This window comes from Haemaphysalis longicornis, unplaced genomic scaffold (genome assembly GCF_048455015.1).
Source record: "Haemaphysalis longicornis isolate Haplotype H1 unplaced genomic scaffold, Haemaphysalis longicornis Haplotype H1 scaffold_10, whole genome shotgun sequence".
NCBI lineage: Eukaryota > Metazoa > Arthropoda > Arachnida > Ixodida > Ixodidae > Haemaphysalis > Haemaphysalis longicornis.
Genome location: NW_027526204.1, coordinates 153,238,038 through 153,265,518, shown reverse-complemented (window position 1 = coordinate 153,265,518; position 27,481 = coordinate 153,238,038). Strand labels below are relative to the sequence as shown.

General features: G+C 48.2%; 2 long non-coding RNA genes across 2 annotated transcripts in view; both read left to right on the top strand.

Annotated features, from left to right (window-relative positions):
* LOC144159685 (uncharacterized) overlaps positions 1 to 27,481 on the top strand; it is a 368,320-nt gene that overhangs the window by 288,693 nt on the left and 52,146 nt on the right. The window lies entirely within an intron of this gene.
* On the top strand, positions 20,383 to 23,789 carry LOC144158014 (uncharacterized). Its single transcript, XR_013319939.1, has 4 exons — positions 20,383 to 20,490; positions 21,641 to 22,150; positions 22,237 to 22,359; positions 23,403 to 23,789. It is a non-coding gene; the product is annotated as an uncharacterized LOC144158014 (long non-coding RNA).

Genomic DNA, 27,481 nt, shown 5'->3' with positions numbered 1-27,481 from the left:
TGCTCAGAGAGAAAATCATGGCCCAGAATAAGGTCATGAGAACAGTGTTCGAGAACGGTAAACATAACAGCTGTTTCTTGGTCAGCGATTTATCATGAGAGCTGTGCACATTCCGACGACCGGAGGCCTGCTGCCGTCGGCGACTCGAACTTCACGGAACGTGGGCGGCGTAAAGACTTTGTGGAGACGGCGGCGAAGGCTCGAACTCATGACGGAAATCTGGGCACCGGTGTCAATAAGAGCACGCACTACAACTCCATCGACAAGGAATTCAAGTAAATTGTGCGTAGTGGGCAAAGTCAGTAGAGAATTTACGGACCCGCCGCGGTGGCTCAGTGGCTAAGGCGTTGCGCTACTGAGCACGAGGTCGCGGGTTCGATTCCCGGCCGCGGCGGCCGCTTTTCTGATGGAGGCGAAAAGCAAAAACGCCCGTGTGTACGAGATTTCGGCGCACGTTAAAGATCCCCAGGTGGTCAAAATTAATCCGGAGCCCTCCACTACGGCGCGCCTCATCGCCTGCGTTGCGTCGGCGCGTTAAAACCCTACAATCAATCAATCGAGAATTTACGGGCCGGGTCGTTGATGCAGCGTCACCTGCTTGAGTTGCATGACTTAGTTTTCTGAAGGGGGTCGGGAGTAGCCGGCCATGGGGTGGGGGCGGCGAGGCTGCGGTGATCGGGACTGGCGACGTTGCAGCGACGGTGATCGGTTGAATCTCGTTTTGGGACTGTTAGAGTTGGGCGGTTGAAGTCAGTGCGGGAGGAGAAGCTGTTCTGCCGGTCATTGGAGTAGGCAAAGGGTGGTCGAGGACTGTAGTCCGCGTATCCGTTGCGGAAGGACGGGATCCTGGGGTTGCGACAGTACCGGGCAATGTGGCCAACTCCAGAGCAACTGAAACAAATCGGTTTGTCGTCCGGGGTACGTCACTCAGCGGGGTTCCGGTGGGGCTAGCGTGGAGGAGGGTGGTCGATGTGGGTACCGGGAGACCTAAACTGTTGTCTGAACGTAGAGCCAATCGCGCACACAGGGTGAAGGGCTTGGATGACGGAAACGGTTTGGAGCTCGTTCCGATCCCGCGCGTATGGCACTGCAGTAGCAGGGGTCATAGCCTCCAGTTCTCGGAGCACGATTTTCGTTATATCTGCTGACGGTGGAACGGGATCTCTTTTAGGCGTGAAAGACGTGCTGGCGGGCTTACATCTTCACATGAAGATGACGCTGCCGTGTGCGGATGTCTTGTGAAGTTGTGGGCGATACGGCGTCCTTTAGCCTATTCGAATCGGCGACATTCCTTAATGATGGACTCCACAGTGCCATGGTCTTTGCACATAAGGTTGAATGCGTCATCCGCAATGCCCTTCAGTATGTGGCCTACTTTATCGGACACCGCCATGGTGCTGTCAGCCTTTGAGCAAAGGGCCAAGACGTCCTGGATATAGGCGACGTAAGACGCGGTCGACGTCTGGGCGCACGATGCGAGCCCCTTTCGGGCAGCAAGCTAACGGCCAAGAGGCTTTCCGAATACCTCTCGGAGCTTTGTTTCGAACACCTCCCAACTGGTCATTTCAATCTCGTGCGTCTCAAAACACTTGCGTGCGGGACTTTTCTCTTTAAGGTAGAAGATCGCATTCGCCAGCATGATGGTAGGGTCCCACCTGTTGTGAGCGCTGAGACGCTCAAAGAGACTGAGCCAGTCGTCAACATCAACGTCGTCTGTCCCGGTAAACAGGCCAGGCTCCCGAGGATGAGACACGATGACGAGGGGTGTCGTCGACGCGGTCGCTCCATCAGTCGGCATGGTGACACAAGAAACGGACCGTCCACTATGAAGCTCCGTGGTTGGTGGAGCATGCCCGGGCGAGGGTACGGGATGAGGGGTTGACTTCAACTCCACAACCTCCACCAAAGATGTTACGTGGAAAAGATACGCATATTTGCAGCAATTATAAGTCAGAATAGGCTGGAAAGCGCTGGATTAAGCAGCAGCGTGAGTCCGGGGCCAAGCGTCGTCGTTCTCGTCGTCTTCCACCAGCGGTGCAGCGCCCACCACATCGTTAGTGCAGCGCTAGTCCCGTCTGGTCTTTCTGTGTCTTTGTCGAAATTTTGCGCTCACATTTCCGCCCACCACATGTTTGACTCGAACAGGGATTGCCCAGTCACAATATTGCCATGTAGCGAAAGACGACGAAGGTGTGTTGAAGGAAAAACAAGCTTATTGGAGCGAACTTGTGCTCACCTAACAATTCAAAGAATACACAGGCGGCGAAACAGCAGTCAACAAAGTGACGTGCTCAAGCGAGCGTCGGTGGTTCCAGTGCCAGAATTTCTGCTCTGCAGGCTTTTATCTTTCGGCGCAACTGTTTTTGGAAGCATCGATTTACATCCAGAACATTGTAGATCAAAGAAGATTATTCTGGGCTAGTGACGCTAGGGCGAAACAGTCTGCTTATCTGAATGTGATAGCCCGTGCAGCATAAAAATAAAGAATAGAAAACGCGCTTCGCTTGGGACGCAGATAATTCAGCCGGGCGTGGCCGGGTAGTAAAAACAAGCAATAAATACACAAACCAATACATAGTTCGCGGCAATATGAACGTCCCTGTCGAGTAGGTCATTCGGTAGTCCGGTGTATGGGGGTGGGGAAAGATTTTTCAGGTGTTGAGGTATCGATCTATTAAGGTTAGGTTTGTAGAAGGGCGTTTGGGGAGCCTTGAAACAAATGTATGATCCATCATGCTTCGTTGGGATTCACTTTAGCTAGATGTCTGAGTAAGCGCCAAGTTTTACGTGGGGTTAGGGTCCCAATTCTCTTTCGAAAGTTGCTTGGCATATTCAGTGGCGGTTTGATTTAGTGCGGCCATTTTATGGCGAAGTCGGCGATTGTGGCGTCCATCGCTTGGTGAGGCTCCGACGCGTCTCCCAAATGTGAAGGAGTTTCGGGTCACCGCTGGGCATTTCATAGGACGTAGCGATGCTTTTGTTGTGCGGCCGTAAGGTTTGGATGATTTTGTCAATCCAGGGGCTAAAGAGTTGAGTGGTATCAATTGAGCGGGAGGACAGCCTTTGGGAAGGCGTCCCAATTAGGGATACGGGCCACACCTGTTTTGACGTAGTAGTGCTTGTTCCGGATGGTGAGTTGTACAATGTCATGGTCACAGCCCGAATTTTCATGAGTTGAAGTCCAGATTAAATCGCGATGCTCGGCTAAAAAGGATAAGGCAAGAGTTGTGTTCCGTGCAGTCCTGGTGCCGTCTTGGCGGGTGATTTCGGGTGAGATAAGTTTTTCGCGGCCTGGGCCAGCCGGGTGCTTTTTGTTTTGCATGCATAACCCCACTGCGGGTGGGCAGCATTGAAGTCGCCCGCTATGATCAACGGTATGCCATTCCCAAGGAGGTTTGCATCTCTTATGGTGGTGCAGATGTTTTATTCCAGAAAGGCGACAATAAAAATTCAGGATAAAAAGGCTAGATTTAGCTTTAGTCAAAGGAGAGGAGCTATATGATGACTTGATTGAATTTCCGTTTCGGGGTGACGTGATGAATTGCTGAGATGGCTTTATGCAACACAGTAAATGTAGGGAGCGTGTCGACGGAACCGTAAGAGACGTAGCCCGGTAGTTTGACAGATGAGTTAGCTTCCTGTAGGGCAAAAACCGCAGGTTTTGGGCCAAGAGTGTTAATGGATTCAATCAGGGCAGCGGCTTTCTGTTTAAGACCGCATTTTCATTGAAGACAACAGGCTAACTAACTAACCCAAATTCAACAGGCTAACAACAACACGAAAAAAAAGTGGCAGCTGCTCAATGATTTTCTGAACGCGGGGAACCGTCCAAATAACGTATTGTCCTTGTATTATAACAACTCTGTTGTTAAAGACTTTGCTGACATCTCGAATGCTTTTAGTGACCATTTTTCTAAAATTTCCTGCAACACTGATCCATCTCATGGTATCCAGCGTTATAAGAGATGCGCACAATCGTTCTTTCTTCGTCCAACCTGCGCCAGAGAAATCGAATCGATAATTTCCTCGTTGAAAGCTACAGGTCCTGGCCTTGATGGCATTTATTGCAAGCACATTAAGTTGGTTAGCGCGATTTTGTCACCAGTCCTCAGTCATATTTTCAACCTGGTCTTTAAAACTTCAATTTTTCCTTCGCAATTAAAGATTACTAAGGTTATCCCTACATTTAAAAACGGTGACCCTTCACTCCCCGAAAATTGCAGACCTATTGCAATTCTACCGTTTTTTGATAAAATTTTAGAAAAATTATTTGAAGTACGACTGACGAATTATTTTAGCAAATTTAGTATCTTGTCCCCTTGTAAATTTGGCTTCAGGCAAGGATTGTCTACTGACCTTGCCATCGCTTGCTTCATTGATATGGTAAAGTCTGTGGTCGATCGCGGTGACATAGCTGGGGCTGTTTTCATCGACTTCAGCAAAGCCTTCGACACCATTTGTTATAACATTTTGTTCTTGAAATTAGAATCTTATGGTATTTCGGGACCACCTTTATCACTCCTAAAGAGTTTCTTCAGTAATAGATCCCAAGTAGTATATGTCAATGACTCCAATTCTGACCCTTTTATTGTTAATAAAGGTGTACCCCAAGGCTCCATTTTAGGTCCCTTGTTATTCTTAGTTTTTATTAAAGATCTCCCTTCTTGCCTTCATCACTCCAGCTGCTTTCTCTATGCAAATGATACCACTATTGTGTCATCCCATCGTATTCAGCTTACTTTGATGTGCAATTTGCAGAATGACCTGTTAGCCATCCAACAATGGTGCTTTTGTAACCGGGTCGTTATTAATGTTAAGAACACTTTTTTTGTTCCGTTTCACTCCCCTAACAAACACCTATTTCCTTCCTGTCCCTAATTTATACCTCAACGCAGATTGTATTCCGTCTACTGATCGCGTGTGTTTCCTTGGAATTATTTTGGATAGCCATCTCAAATTTCATTACCATGTAAATTCAATTTGTACAAAGGTTTTGTATGGAATACGTGCCCTGCTCAGGGCTCGATCCTACTTTGATATAAAAACATTAGTAACTATGTATTATGCTTTTATTCATTGCCATTTGAATTATTGTATATCGTCTTGGGGCAGCGCATATTGTAATCATCTCTGGCCTCTTCAAAAACTCCAAAAACAAGCTTTAAGAATCATTACTTTTTCTTCCCGTCTATCTTCTTCTACTCCTCTGTTCATTGAACTTGCGATTTTGCCCCTCCCCTGTCTTTACCAGCTAAATATTGACACTTAAATTTGTTCTTCAAAGTATTGCGTTGTGGACTCCTGATACCTATTTTCCCTCCTAGCACTATCTCTAACCCAAACTCCACTCGGTTCTCCTCTCGCAACAACTTTCTACTTCCCAAAGTAAGAACTAACTTCGGTAAACAAACTATTCAGTTCTCTTGCTTGCACTTGCGGAACACCTTAAACCAGGACATTAAATCTTTTTATTCTGTCATACCCTTCAAAAAAAAAAAAACTGAAACTCCACCTATTATCTTCATTACAGTGATGTGACGCGTCTTATTGTAGTTTTCTTCCTATTCTCACAGCTGATTTTTAAAATATTTGTTCAGTACTGTTTTCTATTATGTTTACCAGTGTTGTCATTGTAATTTTATAGTCATTTTGTTAATCTGTATAGGAGGTTCCGCTTGCGGTTTTCATAACCATGGGACCTCCTCCTGTATATACTGTGTACCCATATCATGTTTGCTTAATAAAACTTATTTTCAATTCAATTCAATTCAATTCCAAGAAAGGTCGTAATATTAGACTGGGTCACGGCCATCTGGAAGAGGTGCGGTGATGAAGTTGTCGGGAGTGCGTGAGTAAGGGACGCTTTGGCTATGGGCTCTCTCTGATGGGCCCTTTCGAAGACCTCTCTTGACGTGCAGTTCCCAGTTCGGGGTTTTCATCTACAACTGCGGTTGAATTACTGTTGTGGTAAACTCCTGTAGGAAGGGAGTGTCATCGGAACGTACGGACCGGAATTCTCACAGTAGCAACTGATTTGTTTGGCGGATGTTATGAAGTTTGGGGGTCATGGAAGTCCACCGACTACCTAATTCAGAAAACATGTCTTGGATCTGAAGTGGGGGGGAGGGGGGTTGTCTTGTCACAGGAGCAGAGGGAGGGGCCTTTGTTGTGGACGAATTCGGTTTCTTGCATTTTTCATTGGGTGTTGCCTGTGTTTGCTCAAGTATATCGAAGCGAGCTCGGAGTGACGCTATTAATGTGTTTGTTACTCTAGTAGTTGAGACAGATGTTTACATTCTACACAAGATGGGGTTTTAGGGTAAGGTTGGCGATGTTGGGGGGTATGGGAGAGATCCGTTAGGCCCAGCTTACTTCTACGTCTTGTTCTGGTCTTGTTAGCGAGTTGTCGACTTCCTTAGAGAGGGGTTGCGGTTATGTTTTGCTACGTTGAATGTCGAGCTTGATTTGAGTTGGCGCCTCCTCCGGTTGCTACCCTCCATGGTGGGATGCCTGGAGTTGCTTCTCGCACCCGCGCTTGGCGTGTCCGACCGGTCCCTCTGCCCACGCCTCGGGATCTGATCTTAAATGGACTCCGCCCGTCTATGTTGCTGCCGCTGTCTCTACCTGATGACGTAAGGCGTAAGGTATCGTTCTGGGCACCTATTGGCAACAGTGAGGTGATTATCTCCGCACAGGATTTACTTGGCCACGCAGGGGTTGTCTGGTCTCTGGTCTCGTAAGTGGCATCCATGGCAAGCTAGGCGGCTGTGGGGAGGCAGTGCTACCGTGACACACTTCGTCGCATATCTCGCAGACGGCGACGGTCTTCTTGTGCAAGGTGCATTGATACTCCACTCCATACAGCGGGACGTAGTGCGGCAGTGTGGCCTCAGAGAACGTTACAAGGACTGTTGTCGAGTCGTTTCCCATTCGTACCGCCGTGAAGATTTCGAATCCGTCCTGCAGTATATTCTATTTGATCTCTTGATAGTCGCTTTGGTATGTCGGGGCCTAACCCATACAATTCCACAGGATGTTGTGTTATTTCGATAATGATCTTGGTCACTTGAACAACTTCTCCACCGCTTCTTTGGCCGTATTCTCCACCGCTTCTTTGGTCGACCACTAGTTTAAGTTTGCTTGCCGTCATGTTTTTCGTGGGTCTGTAGCAGAGCCAGCGACAATTCAGACGGTGCGGACTTGCAAAAGTTGAGTACGTTTCGCGGCCGCATAACTAATTTGTAAACGTCCAGGGGAAGAGGAACTGTCCTGGGTGCTCGCTTTGTCCTTGGTGGTCTCGGTTTCTCTTCCTGGGGCGAGAATGGCGGCGGCTGCCGGTTGATCTGACTTAGCGGTTGTCGTCTCTCCGGCGTTGCGCCTTCGGGACGTTTATGATCTACTCGCCCGCAGCAGGTGAATCCTGGCTTTCCTCGATGTCGCCTTGTTGCATATGTTTTTCTTCTTCCGCCATGCCTTGATTGTTAGTGTTACGCGGCGGCCGCATCGTCAGCCTCAGGCGGGGCCTGATCCTCAGCCAGCGTTAGTCTTAGTCCTCACAATCTGGAGATTGCTTCTAAATTTAGGAAAGTGAGCTTACCAGCGTAATTTTAATGTCGCTTGGAGACTTTCACACGGTTCAATTTGATGGCACTGCAGAACTAGGGCCGATTATCCCTTTTACACGACTATTGTTGGGTCAATGCAGAGCTCAGGAGAAGAACGTCGGAGCTACGGACCTTCTTCCAAAAAATGGCCGCGTATCTGCTCCTTCAGTTGCGAATGTCGACGAAAGACAATGGTCGACTGGCGCCCCTGCCTAGTTAATGCCACACTTCTCTTTCCCGCTCACCTCTCCTACCGTTCCTCTTCCGTCTCGTTCCTCCCAAGATAACATTCTAGAGGTTTGTTCAAGTCAATTTAAATTTACCCCGTTCTACTGCTCCAGGCCTGGTGCCTCGATACCAGCGCTGCCGTACGGCGGATACGTGCGTGATTCGAGGCACCCTACTACAGTGTTTATAGAACCATGTTGCCCTGCTCCACGTGCATTCCAAGCGGAACGTGAAGCCTATCTAGTGATACCTTTCGTAACTGTTGCCGTTTGATTTTTTAAAATTCCGCCAGTAGCTATCGTGGCACGGGCAAGAGCCGGAGACGATTTTCTGCAGTTGATGTAGTATTTCATTTGATATCGCAAAAAACAAGCATCCATCAATGTTGTCATCAAAAACACTGCAAATTTCGCTTGCGAATTGATTTTCTGCCTCACATTTGCGTAATGTTTTGTTCTTGTTCAACAATGTTGACAAGTATGAAGATTGCCATCGGGCTTAGGTGTTTAGATTTGGCTGTGGGTAAGTAAGAGTGCTGATTCAGTTTCACTTTGGCCGGGTGGCTGAATAGCCCCTCCCTACTGGACGCCGTCTACCTACTGACCACTGCACCGGCACTTCGGACCTAAAGACACGTCATCATGGCATCTTGGAAGGTTGTTCAGCCCCCGCCTAACGCCCATGCTTTCAACTTCGTCGCCCCGAAGGACGCCACCGTGGATTACCTGGTGAAAGCCGTTGAAGGAATCGTAGGCCGTTACGGCCTGGACACCCTGATGCACCAGGGTGGTTTTAAGATATGCGCAGTGGTGGCTACGGCTGCTGCTGCCCGCAAGATCACAAAGAAAAGAGCCGTCGTCGTGAACGGCGTCTCGCGTCCGGTGGCCTGCATGGGCCCGTAGGTCGTCTTCGTGACGGTGTACAACCTGAACCCGGTAGGGAGTAACGCGGAGCACACAGCAGCACTGAGACCCTATGGAAAGGTCCTCAGCGTCAGCCAGCCGGCGTGAAAGAGCTTTTAGCATATCAAGACTGGTATGTGACTTGGGAAGATGGAAATGGCCAAGGCCGTGTCTAACTTCATGAAGATCATAGGATTCAAGGTCCATGCGCCCGCTGCGGTCACAGCGGCCACCAGGTTATCGACCGAAGGACCCTCTGGTGCGGCCGCTGCTCGGAGTGCGGCCATGACGAAGCCGACTGTAATGCCAAGTGTCGTCCACGCCACCGCCGAATGCCTGAGGCCCCGGTCTTATGCGGACGCTGGCGAGCAATTTATCCGAGATGCCTTGTGTGCACCCCAGTAAGGAGGCTCTTGATAGCGCAAGCGAATTTCCCAACTACCCCATGCCTTCTCCCACCAGCCGGCAGTGGCACCAAACGGGAGTATCGAAGCGCTCGAGTGCGCCAGCGAATTTCCCAAACTACCCCGGGCCTCGTCGAGCCAGCCGGCAGAGGCGTCAAGCGAGAGCACTGCTCTGGGCGTCCCCACGACGACTGAGGAATATCCGAGGGACAGTAAAGATGTGGATTTCGAGGGCTACTCGTCGCCTTCAGAGGAGGCGATTGCACCAGCTTGGGAGGCCACGTCATCGTCTTCGACTGACACCTCCCTCTTCACGAGTCACAGCTCTACCGAGTGCAGCGACACCGCGGAGCAGCCTCAGCGCGAGCAAGGGCGTGCACTGGAAAAAACACGCCGCTCTCCCTGGTTCCTCGAGTGGCTCGTGCAGCCACCGAAATGTTGTTCTTGTTGTTGTTGATAAACTGTATTGACACACAAAAACAAAGAAAAAGACCCCCAAAGAATGGAGCAGGGGTAGCGTGACACTCTCATCATTCACAAGGAGTCTCTCCGGCGCTCCACGAGTGCCCTTCTTCCTCCGCGTTGGTCGGACCTTCCTGGCGGTTTAACCCGCCGAGGTTAAACCCAAGGTGGCGCTTCGGAGAATCCGCGTGGGCACAGCTTTGTCCCCGGCAATAAAGGCCTCATGGAGGACGCAAGTTCCCCTCGAAACATGCCCATTCTGTAAAGCCCCTGCCACTGAAGCGACCCTGGACCACCTCCTGGGGACATGCTCGGGCCTCTAGGGAGCACGAGTTTGCCACATGAGGGCCCTTGGGTACCACCCAGGACGACCACCTGACCTTCGCCGCTGGACGCACGGCCCCCAATACCGGCCCCTCCTGGACTTCATTGTGGAGACGGGACTGCTGGAATGCATTTAGTTTATGCCAAATCGCGTACTTGCGTAATTAAAAAAAGAATGGAGCAAAGCAAGCCCGGCACGAGCGCCAAGACAGTGGCGAGTCGTTCTAGTCTCGTGTCCAAGCCGCCTGCCGCGGGCCTTCGTACGCGCAGCACCAGTGTTCAGCTTCCGCCCAAGATCAAGGAACCCCGTCTGGTCAATCCTATCAGCCAGATCGCCGACCTACTGCGCTCACCATCCCTCCTGGATTGGGCCAACGCGTTCAAGCAGAGTCTGCCTTCCTCCGCGGGCTCAGATAACGCGGATGACAATAAGAAATTGTGTGTTGAGGTGTCCTCCCAGGGCAGCGAAATGACGGTAGGAGCGTCAAAAGTAACTAGCGCATTTATACCATCCGCATTTTCCCTCCCTGAATTCCCAAGATTTTCGCAGCTTTGACAAACAGGGAGAGATTATGCATTATGCACGCGCGCAAAACGTTGTCGTTCTTTTCCTGCAGGAATGTATCTTCCGCTCGCCGCGCGATGTGTTGGCTTTTCGCGAGCGTTTTTCAGTAGAGCCGTTTTTCGGTTTGACTGATCGGGCAGCTTCGGGTGTAGGAGTTGTTTTATTGCGCGACAGCGTACGCCGCAAAGCTCTCTGCACGTTCGGATTTGACGGGCGCGTGTTTGCAGTAGATTTGCTGCTCCTGGATCATCGTCGTGTGCGAGCCGTGGTTGTTTATGTGCCGGCGCGACACTCCGATTCATCGGCGTTTTAGATGCAAAGCATCTCTTCGTCGACCCTCCGTCACCCGGCGTCCGCATCTCTCCTCCTCTCCACAACAGCTGTGATAACGCCACTCTCTCCACTCCCCCTTTCCACACCACCTGTGCGCTAGCGAGCACTGCTCTTCCTCTCCCCTTTGCACACCAGCTGTCCAATCACGCGCATGCGTGCTGCTCGTCCTCTCCACTCCCTCTGCTCTGCAAATAAACCCGTCCGCGCTCCGCTCAGTTGCTTCTTCGGTACTGCATCGTCCGATGACTGCAAATGGACGCCAACGATTCCGTCAGCGAACTGGCTGCACACCTTCAACTAGCGCCAGCCAGCACACTGTCAGAACCGCGAGCACCTCCGAAGACAAGGCTGCACAGAGGAGAGCTCACGACGCCGAACGTAAACGGCAGCGTCGAGCAGCGGATTCCTCGCTTCGAGCACGAGAAGCCGCTTGAAACGCCAGCGGAGAGTAGCTGATCCAGATGGCGTTCAGCAACGTGACAACGCTTGGAAACACCAGCGTCGAACAGCGGATTCCTTGCTTCGAGAACGAGAAGCCGCAAAACGTTCCGCACTACTCGATAAATAAAGAAGACATTTAATACGCTACTACACGTGTCTTTACCCTAACAACCAATTAACACGCTACTACTCCACGGCTTTGCATCCCCTCAGGGTTCCCACGTGGGAAGATGGTGTAATGTTCTTCACATCTCTACATGTATTCATGTTGAAGCCCTGCCCCACCTTTTTAGTGGGGGACTTCAACTGTGTTCTCGATCCCCAACGAGATGTGTGCGGTCCTGGACAGGGTATACCTTATGTCGGTGCGCGGGCACTAAAGGATCTTGTAAGCCAGTTCCAACTCCGCGACACGTGGGTGCATCTGCATGGTGAAAGGTTTGCCGCCACGTGGGAAATGGGACGGTCGGGCAGCCGGTTGGATAACTTCTACTTCCCGCCGGAGCACAGCCACTATCTTGAGCACTGTGACGTTCTTTTCCTGCTGGCACTCCACGTATCTCTGATCACAAGCCACGAGGTTCAGCGACGTTAAACCTCGGCGACTGTATGCCACGTCGCCAGATGTGGCGGATGGAACGAGAGTTTGCTGACAGATGAGGCCAGTGTAGCCGATTTAAGGGATGCGCTGCGTCTACCGCGTCGCGACTCGACAAACCCACTACCGTGGGATGATTTAAAGTCCTGCTGGCGCGAGGTGTTAATCCGGGAGGGGCGAGTGCGTAAAGGCCGCATCACGGCCGCGCTCAACGATACACTGTGGAGGCTTCGGATTGTAAAAAGGGGTGGCGCTTCAACCTTCACCGGGCGTGACTACGTATTTTCCGGTCTATAAGTCGCACTTTTGTATAAGTCGCACTCCCCTCAAAACGGCAGTTTTTCGAAAAAAGCGTATATAAGCCGCAAACGGTGTATACGTGGGTACAAAACGCATGTGTTCATCGGGTAAACCCGTAGAGGATCAGTTCGTTAGGACGTTCAGCGAAAGTACATGGTTGCGGCGGCCGCCGCCTCTGAACGCATCCCCCGGTAAGCAGTGCTAAACATGTGCATCTACCGTCCAAAGCCTAGACAGAACTAACTTCTCAAAAATGGTTTATTGATACACACAGCTGGCATGTAATTACAGACGGCATTTAGGCAAAACCATCGAAGCCTTCTTCCTCCGACTTGCTAACAGATAATTCATTCATTTAGACCATACAGCTGTGTCTCTTAACGTGCGCTGACATCACGCAGCGCACGGGCACCTTTTCGAGCGTGGACCACGTGCAGCCGCCGCGTACCAAATTAATTCCATACATAAGTCGCACTGGTACATAAGACGAACCAACGAAAATTTCAGAAAAAAACTCGACTTATACACCGGAAAATACGGACTGAGGGCGCAATATGAACGCCCGTTAAGGCAGTCCTTTCACGCTACTTAGTTGTGCCCAGTTTTTAGGGCGGCCGGTGTCAGACCCATTCGTGGTACGGCACGTGAGAGCAGGACCAGGATTGGGGCAAGTGCCAGAGGCTATGTTGCCGGACGGCTCAAAAAGCGCTAATAGCGACGACATTTGTGAGGTGTTCACGGCACGTTTTTCTCGCCTCCGCACCTCAGAATACGTTGCGGGATGATTCCTTTGAGGAACGCCTGGCAACGTTTTGTGGGGCGCTGCCTTAGGTACCACATAACATGGCGAGCAGGCTGTGTGCTCCGGTTTCGACAGAGGAGCTGTATGGTTGCGTCAGATGTCTAAACGGCGCATTAGCGCCGGGCCCGGCAGCCCTGCAAGGTTTTACAAGACCTTTTTTCCCGTTGCTGGGGGGCGCGCTTCTGGCCATGGTAAACGGCTTTCTTTTTCATGGAGAGCGGCCGGAATCCTTTTGCGAGGGTCGCGTCGTCCTGATAGCGAAGCCGGAATGGAGCCCTTCGGGCCCAGGTGCGTACAGGCGATCACGCTCCTCAACACTGGTTATAAGATCGTCGCATTCATTCTAGCCCGCCGAATGACCCACGTACTCCCGCACATCTTAAGCACCGCGCAAACGTGCAGCGTGCCGGGCCGGTCAATTTTTTCAACCTTAGCCCTGGCCCGCGACTTATTTGACTTCGCGTCGAGAACCAGCATTTCCGGTTGCTTCATATCGGTTGATCAGGTGAAAGCTTTCGATAGAGGGGAGCACCGGTAGATGCTCGGTGTCTCAGGTCTCTAGGGTTTCCCATCAGAGTATTTATCTTGCCTCCAGATAGCATGGACGCCTCAGTGAGCGCTTCACAGTTACGCGCGGGATCAGGCAGGGTTGGCCCTGGTCCCCCCTCGCTCTGCCCTATGCCTGGACCCTCTTCTGCGTCGCGTGGCGGCGTGTCCTTCCATCCGCGGCTTCCCGCTGCCCGGTCAAGCCCAGATTAAGGCTCTGCATATGCGGCCGATGTGTCTTTTTGTCTCCTGTATGAGGTCAGCTAGCGAACGTATGTACGCCTATTTTCGGAGTATGGTGAGCTGTCTGGGTCCCGGATGAACAAGGGCAAAAGCAGAGCGCTACGATTTCGGTCGCTTGCCAGTGGCCTTGCTGGAGACGTAGAGTGGGTGAGGAAAGTCTGGGTGCTAGGCGTAGTCTTCCATGCCTCTGGAGAAGTTGCTGGTGAGACTGGGAAGGGTGGTTATACACGGCTGACAAACTCATAGGCATAGCGTCAACTTTCAGGCTGTCTCTGTCTGAGAGGAGCTATATCACTAAGTCGTGCGATTAAGCAGTGCTCTTTTACGTGGCGAAGGTGGCTGGGTTACCTCGTGACATAAACCGTCGGCTGGCCACAAAATTCGGTCCTTTTTCTGGGCTGGCAAGACCGAGTAAGTTTCGTGCGCTCTTCTGCGTCTGCCCCGCAGCATGGGGGGCTTTAGCTTGCCATGCCTGAACACGATGTCAAGTGTTCTAGCGTTGCGCGGTGTGTGGGAACTAGTAGATGATGATAAGTACCCGGGCTAGGCTCTGCTTCGCTACTTCTTGGGTACTGCTCGCTTATTGTTTTATGATGAGCCCATTACTGGACCTGCAGCCGTGCAGGTACCGGATTTCTATAGATACGTACTTAAAACCCTTAGGGGCTTTCAGTCAGGCAACTTATATTTGGATATTAGAGCCTTATCTGCAACTGAGATATGCGAGAAATTAGCTATTGGGCAGTTGGATGACCGGCAAAAAGAGAAGTCTCGCGGAGCTCGGTGGCAAGAGTTAACGTCAGCGGTGCTTCCTGCAGACGTTCGTGATTTCGGGGGGCTGCGTGGCTGGAGAGCCCTGCTGACGTGTGAACACCTTGTAGCTTTTGGTATAATTTGCTCTGCCCGGTGCCGCCAATGCAGACGCACTGAGACTGTAGAGAATGCTCTTTTTTAGTGTCGTGGGGCCGTTACATTCCGGGGTTTTACTTAGCAAAATGTTCGAGCTTAGGTTGGGAGCCCACATGAAATCGAGAGACCCGCTCGTCAGCTTCCTGCTGTGTGTGCGTATCTTTGTTGTGTGGCGCCAGCGAGGGGTGGCCGCCTTGCAGGCCGACCGCAGCGTGCCATGTACCCCCTGTTGTGGCGCGTTCGTAAAATGGCTACAGAGCAGCTGCAGCATAAGCTGGTGGCGCTGGGGGAAGAATCTTTCCTCCTGCGTTGGTCGACTCGCTTCATCAAGGTCGCCAATTAAACAGTGCAATGATGTATAGTGAATAAGGCGTGTTGCGTGTTGTCTGCGGAAGGGAGTCGCATGTTCAGAGGCCAAGGCGCAGTTTAGGCAACCTGGCTGAGCGTACCTCCATGTACGGAAATATACATGAGTGCGGAGTAGAACTGATGTGCGTGAACTGTTTTGGCTTTTATGTTGACTCCCATGCGGGAGCTCCGGTGTCTGGACCTTGCGCCGTGGACAATAATCTAAAGAGCATTCGGTGTGGTGGACCTTGTTTTTTGTGAACTTGTGTGATGGTCATTTTGTTTCCTCTGTAGCACATTGCGTATATACTCTGCCCTGTCGACCCGTGCAGTATCTAACTACAGCGAGTCCAAGCTGTATAGTTTTACGAAATTCTCGTTCCGACAGACAGACAGACAGACAGACAGACAGACAGACAGACAGACAGACAGACAGACAGACGGACAGACGGACAGACAGACAGACAGACAGACAGACAGACAGACAGACAGACAGACGGACGGACGGACGGACGGACGGACGGACGGACGGACGGACGGACAGACAGACAGACAGACAGACAGACAGACAGACAGACAGACAGACAGACAGACAGACAGACAGACAGACGGACGGACGGACGGACAGACAGACAGACAGACAGACAGACAGACAGACAGACAGACAGACAGACAGACAGACAGACAGACAGACCAGAATTTCTGCGTTTAAGTAGAGCAATAAAGACTATCGCCTTTAAAATCTTATATTGTTGACTGCCCGCAACGAATGCTGCCAAAAAGCCTCGAGATGAGATCGTGTGTTGAAAACACGTGTTAGAACGTGAGAACAACTGGGTAGGAAATAGTTGACAGCTTCCTGAGATGCTGACAAATGGTTTTAAAGAAAATCTGGACAGATTTTGCAGTAGAAAAAATTTGTCCTGGTGCTGGTACAGGACGAATTTGTTTGAACTCTTTGTTCGATAAAGAAAACTGGATGGTTTAAATGCTTAATTTTGCTAAATAACCTGCGAAGAAAGGCAGGGCCTACATGTCAAGTAATTTTATTTTGTTCAAACGAGGGCCAGAAAGGCGCCAGCGGATTGGAGCTAGCGAAGCACATTAATCAAAATTTTCACCAGATGGAATCTTTAAGGGTCCAAAGCCTTTATTATTCTCACAAACAGGCAACACTTAGGCATTATTACGCGTGATCCTGAGCTTTAAGCTACGGGAGTCTGCTACTAATATGTTTTTTTAACGTTGCCTTTGTGTTGCGCTACTCGTACCTACAGAGGCCTGCCAATAACACCAAGCGTTATTATTTGTAAAACACGTATACATGCACGTGTATTGGTGCACACAACACTCTTAATCTGGTTCCATATAAGTTCCAGTTAAAAAGGGTGATCCATATATTTTATGTGGATCCGAACGAAGAATAACTGGAACGAGGCATATAGGTGGATCTTATCTGGAACCGTCAGTTTGTTTTCTTTATGTTCGTGGTTTTTATCTGGAACCGAAGAAATGGGGTCATGCGAAGTCGGCGGTTCCGGTTACTGTTCCACTTATGTCCCAGTAAACGGTTGGGGAGAGTGCGTTTGTATATTTTTTGCTCGTGTCTTGTTCCACATAACTCGTGCACGGCAGTGAAGTATGCACTCTTTCATGCATCAACTGGAACAATGAACCGAATATATATTAGGTGCTTCTTGACACAAGATGCACGTGCGCGTTTAATATACACGCGCACACCGCACATAAAATTTAATGAACTTCGCCGACATCTATGAAACTGCCTTGCAGCAGTTAACTTTCATAATACGGCTAAGCTGTAGTTTTAGTGATGTCCTCTGACAGAAAACTAAATCCCACTTTTTTTGTCAACGCCGTACAAAGCATTAAAAATGTCGAGAGGAGGATATCTTAGGCAAAAGAAGAAATTGTAGGAACCCATTTCCAGGTGTTCTGCGGCACCCAAACCGCTTTCGTGAACATCGTATTTTTCTAATTTGAGGCGTCAAGTACAAAATCACCAGTGACTTCAATTTGAGAAGGACTAAACGTCTTCCCTTTCCCCATATGCCGTTCGGGCAAAGCCATAGCTGCTATAGCGCTGAAGAATTCGAGGTGCTTTTGTGAACATCTTCATCACGAAATAATTGTTGAGGCCATTACATTTTATGCATTTGGTTTACAAAGCTTCGCAGAAACGGCAGTTTTTGTTCAACACTCAGTCATCATCTCGCTGTGGTGTAATACGCACTCAATGGTACTTAGTCCACGTTCCTTATGTTGTGATGGGGTACATACATAATTGTAACCGACTGCGTCACATTTTACACCACACACATCATGCTACGCATGCAGTTATATGCTTAGAAGTTAGTTTTTGTATTTTGTCTCGTCCCGGCTAGTAATTTTCACAAGCACAAACGGAAGCCTCTTTGCAGGAGGAGAATGACACAAAACCCGGAGAACTAAATCTACCCCGCGGCATCTGCCTTACATTCTATATATTTATACTGAAATGGCATTCTTATTTCAAATTACGCATTGCTGTATCACGAAAATTCGCAGTGTTACCCTAATGTTGTTACTTGCCGTAGTAATTCAAGTTCACCGAATGACCAGCCTTCTCCTGCTGGTCCCCCCGTTGCTCTTTTCCTGCACTATTGGTGTTCATGAAGAAAAACTGCTGGAAAACGGGCAGATGTATTATTACTCGCAAATTAGCGAGTAATCACACTGTATTCACTACGCGGAAGTAGTTTTCTATAACGTGGGTATCAAAGAGCGTCGCAGTATATATTATTGGTATTAGAAAGACTTGTCAAGAGAACGCGGTCAATAAAGAAGCATCGTTTCGTTTTCACTGCAAAGAACGAAATAAAGCTGTCATCAAAGTTTATGCACACATTCCGCACGCGCTCACGGACCGCGGAGAGAAACAACTTTAGCCCAACTAATGTGTTAAGGCTAATATCTGAGCTCTTTGTTCCAGCCTCAGAGCCGCGTAGACGTCCGCTTAGAGGCCTACTCCCATTTTCCGAAGCAAATATAAGCGATCAAGGGTGCCGAGCTTGTGATCTCTTCCGCGGACTGGTCACTGTCCACGGCGTGCATCGCCGAAGGCACGGAGGAAGAAAAAGTTGGCCGAAACGATTACGAAACGACCGCCACTTCAGTGCGGCATGCCGTGCGCGTGCGTTGACAGCATGGAGGAAAGAATAAGGTCCCGGGACTTAGGAAAGAATACACGGCACCGCCGCTTGCCTTGATACGTGGTATAGTGGGACGGCAACGGGTACAACGACGATGGGGGAAAAACGGGACTGCGTGAACACTTTTAACGACAGCAGCGCCCCTACGTCTCAACTACAGTGAACTAGAATGTCTTGATCCAGTGGCGCGAACGGGAGCGCTTTGCAGCGTTCGGGCTGAAGCAAAGCGCGTCTACCGCCGCCAGGGGCGCCACTGCGCCTTCTTCGAAAACGGTACCGCGGTTGCACGGGCCGTTCCTTGGGGCGCTCGCCAGCTATTGCCGCTGCCGTTTTTTACTGTGGTACAGTAATTAACCTTTATGGAAGAAAGATGCTCACTTTTGTTGTCCCTGTACTTTTCTAAGAACGTTTTGTTGCTTATCAGACCCGTTTGAGCCATCGGGCAACGGCTACAAACAAATCGTCTGCTAGCGGCGCAGACGATACGAGCGGATGTGCGATACGTTGGCGGCGCGCGGTCGGACAAACTCTCCGTCTGTTTATGGCTGAGGCCGGCCTTTCATTTTCTGCGTGTTTTACGTTTCCGTGATGTTCCACAGAAGCAAGAGGTATACAATCGTCAGGAATATAGTTATTGCGAGTGCTGTCGAATAGAGGTTGGCCAGGCCGGGTACGCGATGTCAAAACGAAGGACGGACACCTATTGCTTTGCTCCGGGTTGTCACAGTGGTTACCCTGCAGGTGCTCCCAAGGCGTCTTTGTTCGCCGCTCCTTTGGACGATGAACTGTGCAAAAAGTGGGGACAAAATTTGGGAAGACTGGACAAACTCTTGACCATATCTTCAGCCGTTGGTGAGCGCCACTTTGAGCCCGAGTGCTTATTGCGTGATTACATCCACGTAATAAACGGCTGTAAAGTGCGACTTGTACGCGGGAAGCTGTCACTGGCTCCAGGTGCTGTACCTACCATCCTGCCTGACTGTGCTTCGAATTCTGCGCGGAGCATGCACGCGGAAGCCGCAAAGGAAAAGGCGGACAAGAGTTTCAGTTTCGGCAGCCAGCAAGCAAGCTGAAGAGCCGAAAAAGATGAGGTGCACCAGCCACAACACGAGGCTCTCTCTCCGCAGTGCTCATCAAATGAAGTCGCAAGTTCTGTGGAATGATGCTTTCACAATGAGCCATCTTCAAGAAGTCAAGCTTCCTTCAAAGCTCTGGTGCCGGCTAAATTGTGCCGACGATCGAAACGTTCGTTTCGCTATACGACATCGATACGAAAAAAAAAAAAAAGCTAGACATTTTCACGAGAAATCTGTGCTCTTCTATCCACATGACGACAAAGTGTCGTCGCAAACATTCTTTTCGTGGTGTGTTATGCGGAAGCGGTGACATATATTCCCTAGCTGTTGCGAACAGTGTGCTGCAAGAAGCTGACAGCAGTTCGGCCTGCAAAGGGGCCATGACGACTAGGAGGTTTAGTGATGTATTACACGTGCTAACACAGAAGCTGCGATCTCAAACGACACATTTGGAGACGCTGCCTTCAGCACTAAGTGCCTGGGGAAAGTTTCCTCTGAAGGTAATTTGTTTATTGCAAACTTTGCTGCTGAGAAAATCAGCCGGGTGCTACTGGACGCGTGAATACTGGGTATAATTTGCTTTTGTAGAGTGAAATTCACAAGTAGGTTCATGCCGGGACTTTATTACAGTAAATATAAAAAGTAAATCCATTCGTAAAGAATTAAACATAGCAGTTGTCCGCCGGCAGCACATCGAACGCGTACGCTCGCATCGATCGTTTCCCTACAGCTCAAACGGGCAGATTTGCAACAAAACGTTCCTAGCAAGGTACGGAAATGCCAGACACGAGTAGCATTTTTTTTTTAAGGGTTAATTACTACCCAACATCGGAACAGCGACAGCCTGCCGCGGCGGCGCCTTTCGAAGATGGCGCAGCAGCGCCACCTGGTGTTTTCTACACAGAAGAGCACGCCCCTTCCTCGCCGTTCGCGCCACTAGATCATTCTAGTTCACTATAGTCTCAACGTTTACGGAAGCTAGTTTTTGTTCGTCCGCATGCAGCGCCACCAGTGGCCTTCTATAGCGGTTTTCTCGATTGCTCGCGTTATGCGCTTGATGTACTAAAAGAACTGTTGGTCAGACTGGCGGGAACGGTTACCAGTTTGGTTGTGGCGTGAAACTGCGGATTTCTTCATGTCCTCGGGCTGTATTTACTGTTCGACGAAGTGAAGTTTTGCCGGGAGGCGCAAAAAAGGTCAGTGCTGCTTATTTATGTTCTGGTAACGGTTGTTGTTCTTTGACTTGTTCATCACTGCGTCCGATAAACGTGCCGCTCACTGCCTGTTCGATGGGAGAAACGTTTGCTGCCGTTATTCACTATAGCTTGTGTGTTTGTGGGTCGGAGTCGGCTTGACATTTCTGACTGCGTACGTTAGCTAGTGCTATTTAGAAAGTGGCTGGTGCGCGCATTTCTTGAGTCTGCATGTCCCCTTATGGTGTGGTGTTGCTTAGTTGTATATTAACGGTTGCTGTACCTGTCAGCGGTACTGAATCTTGTCGGGTTAGTCGCACGCTATTGTCTCACGCGCACACACTGCACATGTTTGTCGGAGCGTCTGTCTCTAGACTTATCCTTATTTTCAAACTTCCGTGTTAATTGCGTTGTGTTGGTCTTCTCAGAGCCATAAATTTACTGTGCTAATCACGCTATTCCGCCTAATGTTGATGTGCGTTCAAGGCGTTGGCAGCAGCACTGCTTACGTTTATCTGTGCTGTGTGTGTAGTTGCTCCTTGTTTCTTCCAATGCCTTCGATGAATTCAGATGGTCTATTTAGACTAGTCAACGTTAATTGGCTCCCTGACGTGTAGTGAAATGCAAGGGAAAGTGGTTGTCTGAGCAGTAGCGTAGTAACAAAACGTTCCTTTTGTGGATGGGAAGGCAGGTGGAAACACGCAGAAAGTGTGGTGCCGTTTCTATGCTGTCAATGTCAGTGGTAACCTGAGACCTCTGAATAATTACCCATAAAACTCACGTGTGGACTATTAGAAGTTTTAACGTCACAAAGTAAGTTTAAAAATAATCCATTCCTGCCATTTTATACTATCAATGTCAGTGGCAGCTCGAGAGTTGAAATAATTTTCAAAACGCTCTGGTGCAAAGTTGTTGCATCATGATGTGCACCAAACATTAATCCATTTCTTTTCGCCTTTGAACGTAGAAATTACACTGCAAAAGCAGATTGGTACATTCTGTATTCGTACTGTATGACCTGTTCAGAAAGAGTATATGGCTGACTGTGGAGACATTTGGCCCTTCACTGATAGGTTGTGACAAATGTTTTTGTTCCTCTGCAAAAAAAAAAAAGAAAACAAATTATTTCCTTTCTTTACATGCTCCTGCGAAGTCATGGCTGTGGCATTCACTGGCTGAAGACATCTTTGGCATGCTGAAGGGTCGTCGGGGAGAGTGTGGCGGATTATGAATGCCCTGTGGAGCTTATAAGCCACAAAACAGTAGTTTTTGAGTTGTGCATATTGTGCAGATATTCACCAGTTCGCATAGACCAAGGACAGGTGAGCTTAAAATATGTTCAAATATTTTCATATCTCGAATTGTTTAGCGAGAAAAGATTACCAGGGCTTCCGCTGTAAAAAAGACATTATACTTTCGTGGAACGAATCAGACATTGTTCAATATTTTCTCGTGCTCCCTGGGTAAAGCAAGGCATAAATTTATTCTCTGATATTTTTGTACTGTTTATTTTCTAGGCAATAGGGCGAAGATAGACCTAAAGCAGTGGTACCAGGAATGCATATGGCCATTTTAATTGTATTTGGACCCCTTCTTGGAAGTGTATCATCAGAGGGCAACACATTAAAGCTCTTGCACGGGATGAAATCATTGCATTCTACAAGTAAGTACGCACTGCCATTTTTGGGTCTTTCATGGCGCGTTTTTAGGTAGTTTCTTTATAACTAATGGTTTCAAACTTATTTTCAGTGACAGCTTGGCCTGTGGCTCAAGGTGACAGTAGGAGCTTTTCGGAACACGTTAGCGAAACTTTTCTGGAAGTGAACTTTGAGACGGCCCTGGCAGAAACACCCGGGTCTTAATTTTGGTTGGGTAAGCTGGCATTTTGTTTTTGCGAGACTCAATTTCTAGGTCTGTTCGTCCTAATAAAATCTCAGTGTTAAGAAGTTATCGTGAACGCCAATATTGACCATTGTGTTCACATTCCGCCTATTACGGATACTCCAACAGTGTCCAAAAAAAACACTATTTTGTATTTTAGTTTTGTAAATATTTAGCTTTTACACCTTGAGAGTTGTTGTGATTTGCCAGCACCACGGACACGCCCAACGTGGTTGCTGCTACAACAATAGGGTGGCAACTGACGATTTAAATTTCCCGCTTTTAATACGCCCGTAGCACCAATAATACTCCCAATTACAGGCGTAGCATGAGTAATGCTTGCATTCGATTTTGACAGGTGGTTAAATAAGGGGTAATTTTTTAAGGGAATTGTTTAGGGCACAGAAAGTGGCGTCTGCAAAAAAATGTGCTATAGTTGCGATTTATAAGAAAATTGTGCAACAGCCTAGTTCAGCATTAGTCAGCTGAACTTCTGCCTCATACCACTACGAAGCATGGAGGTAATACATATCGAGAGGGAAATATTTTAGGTGGAACTACAAAAAATGTTTGCCACACTGCGATATTTATGATTTCCTATGACTGGCCATTTATTTCTTTGTGGTAGAAACATCGTTTAGCTGTAAATTATAATAAGCCAGTTTCACTACAGCATTCTAGGGAGCACATTATACAGTACAGAGAACATTTTATGCAGAGAGAAGGTGTGTAAAATATAATGCCGAAAGGTGATTATAGTAATTATTATTTGATTAATAAACGAAACCTCTCAAGGATAAAAAAAACCTTATATTCAGGATACCGAGGCAGCAAAGTTGGATACTTTCCATAATCAGGGCAATTTCATTGATTGTCTGTGGTGATATTGTTTAGCGCACTTTCACCTTTAGCAGCACTCCTACAAAAAACCTAAGAAATCACTGATTTTAAATCAATTACTGTGTTATGAAAGGGACTAAGCAACTCACTCATTTAAAGCAACCATGTAACAAAATTTTCTTGTTTCCTTGAAGGTACATGAGGTGAGCAGTAAGTCTTCTCGAGGCCCGGTTATTCTGAGAGAAGGGACTGGCGGCATCAATATTGCCCGCAAGAAACACATCACGGATTCGCCGCCTGCATTGTCACTTCAGGATGTGGTCATCCTCTTCGCCGCATATGTCATCTTTTTCATTGTGTCATCATGTTCATATGGTTGTGTGCCTTTGGAGAGTTCTTGGGACTTTTGCAGGGAGTTCTTGGAAAGCATGAGAAGTTTGACAGTGGCCTGGTGTCATTTAATTTGGAGTCTCTACTTGGGATTTTAAATTATTGGTAGAGGTTAAAGTATCTCTTGAAAGGCATGAAGGAGGTCAGATGAAAGGCATGAAGGGGGTGAAATCAGATGAAGAGGTTTGAGTTACTGGCACATGAGTGTTTCATGTCAACTGAACACTGAAGTCGTGTTTCATCATGTTTCATCATTGGCACTATGCGCAGGCTGCCTTTGAATCTATAGTGGGTGTTAATGTAGTTCATGGCACCGCATTGTAACGTCCTTATTATTCAAGTGTAGCTCATGAGATTTTTTTTTATGGCAGTGCTGTTGCTGATGCAAAAGTGACAGTGATTATTTACGCAGATGGCTTCCGCCATCATTGATAAATTTTAGTACCAGATGTGAGCTGACACGCATGACCTAAAAGAATTGAAAATGTGCGTATTTGGCTTGAACAAGTTTTCTTCTTTGAACAAAGCTGCATTTCTTACTTGGCAGAAGCAGGGCTTTGGTCACAATTACCCTGGTAGCAAGACGGGAGGGTTTTTATAGCACGCAACTGTGAATGTCACCTAAGGTAAAATGTTGAGGCTGGAAAAAATGCTTTCAAGTCTGCTTTGTAAAACTGGTCACCTGTATGATTCAACGCTGGCTTGTTTGCTTCTTAAGGATGTCTGACTTGTTCCCGCTTGAATTGATCACGTATATAATTAGTCTGCTTGTTAAATTTTAATATGTGTAACATGCTTCCAGCTACCTGGTTTTCAAAATTATATAAGATTCACGCTGGCTTTTGTGAAATTTCTTGGGATGATTTATTTTAAACAACTACAAATTTTTTGGGCAAGTAACGTGCCTTAAGTCAGGCCTTTTCAGGACGCTCATAAAGTCTATTTTGCCTACAAATAGCTTGATGTTACACTTACGTCTGGTGTCAGGAAACTACTATCTTAAATAATCATGTTTTAATGGTGGCATACTGCCACATGTGACCTCTCGTGTCATAATGTTTTATCGTTAATCTTGGCTCGAGCGTTGTTTTCCTAAACTCTTGCACTGCACTGTTGTAGGTTTGTGATAATACAACCGTGTATGGCTTGTTTTTAGGCCTTTCCCTACAATTTAATAGCAAACTGCATTTTCCCAAACAGTTATGCGTAAACATAGTATGGCAAGCGAATGGGTAATCCGCCTTTGAATTACCTTGGTTTATCTAATTAGGACAGCATATTTGATGCTCACTGTTGTTTAATGTCTGTGTCAGTGCCGCGGTAGACGCGCACGTCTATTTATTTGTGAAGCAGTTGCCCCTAATACTGTCTTTATTAACCATGTTTTTGAGTAAAGGTGAATATGTGAAAATGCCACTTGGAGCCTAGTGTTATCGTTATGGTATTTATTCCTTGTACGTTGGTCATTTTCTGTGCAATTTAAAATAGACAGCTATTCAAATCAGAAATGTATCATACTAACACCCAATAAAGTTGTATAGTATGTTGAAAAGCAGTGTATGAGTCATAATAGTTGGTTTCGTGCGTATTTTAATGCAAGTATATTGTTTCTTTTACATGCAGCTGATTCTGCGGGTGAAGCCAAAGACTGTGTGCCGCTCTAGGTGCCTCAGACCAACTTTTATATAGAACTGTGCTCCGATAGGCAACTGTTGGGAACTGTCAGGGACCACACTGCTGCGGTGGTTTCTGCTTTCCAATTGTTGGTATCACTGCGGGTCATATATCAAGGCTGTGTTAAAATGGTGCTTGCGGTTTCCTGCTGATACCAATGCATCCGCCAGCCTGGCATATGACCTCGGTGTATACCGACAGGAAAGCAGAAATATTGGAAAAGTGGAGTCCCATAGACAGCTTCCCAATGTCTATAGAAACACCGTTTTAGATAAACAGCTGGTCTGAAGGTACCTGGAAAGGCGCACCGGATAAATTCTATAATCATTTTACATGGATCACTGTTCCAGTAACTTAAACTACCCTTTTATTTGGAACAGTGATCCGCATACTTTTATTTGGAACACCGACCCACATAATTTAGTTGCAAAAATATGTGGGGCACTGTTCCACTTAATTTTCAGGATATGTGGAACACGGTTCCAAATATATAACTGGAACTTTTTTGCAAAAAAGTTCCAGTTACTAAGTGGATCTTACGTGGAACCAGATTAAGAGTGAAACTTGAATATTTTTTTCAGTTGCCCACTAGCTCTACGTTTGCAAGAATATTTTGGACCGAGGTTGCCCAAGCGCATCATCGGTTATTGTTCTACAAAAGCCTGCGCTTGGGGACACCATCATCGCCCGAAAAAGCCCAGTGCAGCGCCCCATGAAGGCTTTGAAAGTGCGCAACGAAGTCTCAACACAGGCCGCAGCCTTCAAACTTCGCGGTCAGAACTCGCAAACATCTCCACGCCCAAATGCATAAAGGGAGGCTGGAGTGGCTTGGTCATTAAGGAGTCCGCTTTAACGATCATAGCACGCTGGTTTTTTGGTTTCCCCGAGTGACGACACGCAGCAGGCTCGTTAGGTTGGGGAAAGTACGGCCAAAGCACAGGACAACTGGAGATCGTGTTGTTCTCCCCAAAAGAAGGCCGGCTACTTTTCGAGCACGCGCCTGCCCTGGGCAATTTGCGTCAGTGCCAGGCCAGTTTGTAGCAGCAGCTTGCGCGCAGCATGGGGTCATTTGCTTCGCCCGCAAGTTGCTCGTCGTTAGTTAGCGCCTCGCAGAGCCAGGTGCTCCACAAAAAGTTCTGATAAAACGGTGGACGAAAGCTTATTTTTCAGCAGACTTCACGTTTGCCTCTTAACCTTCCCGGTAACGAAGGATTTTCTGTGTACCCAGATTGAGTCAATTAAGTGCGATCGTCGTGAACAGATGATGTGGTATTTGTAAGGGCCATTCAAAAGGGTGGAAGAGCTATTTTTAGATGGTTTGCGGCTGTCAAACTTCGCAGAAACACTGCCACGATAAAGAATCAAACAACGTTCGGTGATTTCAGGTTCGTTACACGGCCGGTGGTTAGTTTACCATGATACGTGCGCACAGTTTTGGTGAAATCATTGTTTAATTCACATATCGGAAGTATGAAAGTGAACGAGAAATGTATTCTATAATAATGAGGTTTTCTTTGACTATTCTGTGGGCCGATTAAGGTTCAGGAGGTGGAATAAACAATTCATTGTGGCTAATACAGTTTGCTGCCAATAAAAAAATGCTGTGGTTTACCTTTGGTTAACCCTAGTTGAAAATGAAGGCTTCACCACCCTGTGTAGGCCCATTGTCGAGGTATGGTTTCGCAATGATATACAGACATGTATGCAATGAATACACTGCTTATTCATCATCTGTTCTGCCTCACGGCGGGGTTTAAGCCTCATCGGTGTACGAGCGACCACAACTGGATGTTCGTCTTCAATTACCGCACATGGCTCTGCGCCGCCCGTGGCCTCCTGGCCTTCCTTTGCGGCGCGCGCTTATCGGTCCGGCGGGGGCCTCCTCACCTTCCTCCGCCAGGTGGCAACACGGGTCCCGCGCAAGTGTCTGTTCCCTCCTCGCCCATGTCTCGGCAGAAGCGTTGCAAGCTGGGCTAGTTGGAAAGACATATACTAGGATGAAACCACCGCGAACTTAAACAAAAATGAGGGAAGTTGAACACGAGTTGTACCAACGTGCGTTTGAGAGGGTGCGAATTGTCATTAAAGGGCCCGCCATCGTCCCATCTACCTTCACACTGTACTAAGTTCCGCGCATGTAAACCTAATTTTTCTGCCACTACCATTTTATTTAGGCCCCGTGAAGCAACGCTCCTCAAACTTATGTAGG